The sequence below is a fragment of the Dipodomys spectabilis genome, unplaced genomic scaffold (genome assembly GCF_019054845.1).
Source record: "Dipodomys spectabilis isolate Male_0828 unplaced genomic scaffold, ASM1905484v1 ptg000421l, whole genome shotgun sequence".
In the NCBI taxonomy this organism is placed as follows: Eukaryota; Metazoa; Chordata; class Mammalia; order Rodentia; family Heteromyidae; genus Dipodomys; species Dipodomys spectabilis.
In genome coordinates this window covers 432,225-435,712 of record NW_024871098.1, presented here as the reverse complement: position 1 = coordinate 435,712, position 3,488 = coordinate 432,225, and positions in this window count along the sequence as shown.

Here is a 3,488-nt window from a genome sequence, read left to right as displayed (position 1 = left end):
TGGTGCCCACCTGCAAATAATCCTCTTTACAGGAGTCAGCACACAGCATCCTGTGAAAGACTCAGCAACCAGCACCCAATGCAGGACTCAGCACACTGCACCCTGTGAAGGACTCAGCACATAGTATCCCGTGAGGGCCCCAGCACCCCAGGAAGGACTCATCAAGTAGATGTATCACACAAGCTGTCATTAGTATTAGGGTACTTTCATCAGTATCACCATTCTTTCAGAAATACATCACAAACAGCACAAAGTTCACATCTAATGATTCAGAGGGGTATTTTTTGGGGGGGGATGGGAGTCAGCCACAGGGATTGCACTAAAATGTTGGGGTTACTGTCCTAAGATCTTTTGCTCAAGGCTAGAGATCTATCCACTTTGATCCACAGCTCAGAGTTTCACAGACATACCGCCAGGGCTGGGTTTTAAACCCACCAGTGTCAGATCTCAGCCCCTGAGAATCTTGGATGACAGGGGTGAGCAAGCCAGCAGCATCTGGCTCTGTGGGGCTGAGTTGCAGTAGTATACCTCTGACTAAGTCAGTTTATATGGCAGCTGTAAGCACCAGACTCCCGGCTTGCTCTGTGATGAGGTACCCATCTTGGACCTTGAGTAAGAGTCTAGACACAGTCCCTAAGCTTTTATGCTCAATGCTAATGCTCAACTGCTTGAGCGAGAGTACAACTTCTGGATTTTTATATGCATATGGTAGTGAGGAATCGAATCCAGGGCTTTGTATGTACTAGCCATCATTATACCACTGAGCCCCAGGAGTGACAAGATAAATGTGTAGATTGGCATATATGTATATGTATGTATATATATATATATATATATATATATACATATATATATATATATACACACACACACACATATATATATATACATATATATGTATAAAACAAGAGAAAGGTGTCTGTATAGTATGAAATTACATATATTACTACCCATTATTGACAATAAAATTATTCCTTCCATTTTTAAGTATCATGGTTGAATACATAATAAAGTATTAATTGAAAATTAGTCAATGTAGTATAATTGTTGTGTATAATTTTATAGTATAATCATACAGTAATTACTAATTTGTTACTTTTATAAAATTACATTCCTATGGATGTACATGGGAATGGGTTTCTTAGAATCTCAGGCCAAGACTTAGTGGCAGTCCCTGGATTCGACCTCCAGGCATAAGTTGAGATTTTGGCTATGGCTTCCCTAATAGCCAGCCAAACATCAGCATGTACACTTTCTGGGCCTTGTCATTTACACGCAGGATGGTCACAATTCAAAGGGGAAAAAATGTAAAACCACCTTCGTGTATTTCTCCATTTTATCCTTCTCCATTTTATTTTATTTCTTGCCAACCCCGAGATTTGAACTTGGATCCTAGGATCCCAGTGTAGCTGTGGCAGAGATGCCAAGACCTGAGTTCAAGCCCCGTGCTTGGCAAAAATAAAATAAAATAAAATAAGGCCCTGGTTTGGAATTTGCACCATTTTTCTGGCAGGTCTGGGATTTGAACTCAGCATCTGGGTATCTCTGTGGCACTGTGGGTGAAGCGTAAGCTCATCGTCCTTGAAGACAAGAATTTCAGACCAGTTCCCAAGGCCTGAATTGAAGCCCCAGCACTGGAAAAATACATACATGAGCTTAGCGAGTATGGCATTTATTACACTTGTTCATTTAGTATTATTACACATATAATATTTCATTTATTATATCCTATCACACAGGATATATTTGCATATATGAGACCCAGGACATTTTTTCAGGAAACAAAATGTGTCAAAAGTGGCTTCTTACTCCATGAATAAAATTTTGGCAATGCTGGGATTTCAACTCACAGCCTACAATGCCCAAACCATAAATGGGGTCAGAGTCTTAGCACATCAACCTCTGACAAACTGAGCTGCCAGGAAGTTCTGAGGACCTGTGGTCAAGCCACAATAGTGCCATATATATATATGTATATATATGTAGAGAGAGAGAGAGATGTGTAGATTGCTGTATATATATGCATATATATATGTAGAGAGAGAGAATGTGAGGATATCATTAAATTTTATATATATATATATAGTTACAAATAATTAGTTATTAAGTTATGTCTCCATTTAATGAAGTATCATAGTTGAATACTTATGAAAGCATTAATTAAAAATTAATCAATATCCTTCCATTAGGGGAATCATAACAAGGTGCTAGAATGGAAGATGTAAATGCAATAATTTTTGTGTGACTTTCTAAAATAGAATCATGAATTAACTGCAAATTTAATTATTTTTATAACATTCCACTAGCATTCACATAAATAGGAATGAGTTTGTCAGGATCTCCTTCCATTCGTGTGTGGCAGTCCTGGCATTCGTACTCCAGGCCTGGGAAATTTACTTCGAATGCAAACCATTTGAATGACACTGAAGATTTCAGATTTTCACGATTAAAAAAGAACAACAAGAAGAAAAGAAAGCCAGGTGTCAGAGGCTCCTGTATGTAATCCTATCTCCTCAGGAGGCTTAGATGTAGAGATGCCAATTTTAATTCAGCCAGGGCAGGAAAGTCCGCCACACTCTTATTTCTAAGAGGTCACAGGAAAATATCCCTATGGGTTGTGGCTGTGGCTCAAGGGCTGAGAGCTACCTTTGAGAAAGAGGAAATCAGGGATAGGGCCTAGGCTCATATTTCAAACTCAGTCCTGTCAAAGAAAATAAAAGATGGCAGTAACTCCATGTCTCTGTGTATTTATGGATGATGTGTGGATGATGGGAATTCAGCAGTTTGCCCATGACCAGATCCTCAACCTGGGCAAGCTGTGACAAGCCATCAGAGAGTACTAAGTCTGAGCCTGTAGCTTGAACAAAGCATCCTTCTCTGCCATTTAATAACTGAAGGCTTGCCTTGGCTGGGGTATGCAATGGGTGCATTATGTTCTTGCTGAGTTGTCCCACTGGAACATCTAGCAGCTAGCCGCTGCCACTAAGGGAGACCACTGTTCCTAGGTGGTAGGAGTTGTGGAAAGTTCTGGCTCCATATTCCATAACACTCTGTAGGATGTGAGCCTAGATCTCTGAGGACTGGTGGCTATCACTCATTCATCATTCCTCATTGCCGAGTTTCAAACTGGTCCCAAATCCTGGAAAAGATATGAAATGGCCAGGGAATTCTTTTTTTTTTTATACAGTGAAAGCAGGGGTTATACTGTGGGGGAGGGACATACAAAGCAACAAAGAAATAATTTTATAATTGCGTTAGAAACAAATGCATGAAAGAAAAAAACATTTAAATACATATCTAAGGGTTCATTTTCCTAACATCATATTATCTGACCTTTTCTGCTTGACTCATACATATACTAGATATTGCAAATAAGGGAAATCATGGGACCTATGTTTCTTTGGGCTTGGCTTACTTCACTTAATATAATTTTGTCCAAGTCTTTCCATTTCCTAACAAATGGGGCAATGTCATTCTTTCTGATGGAG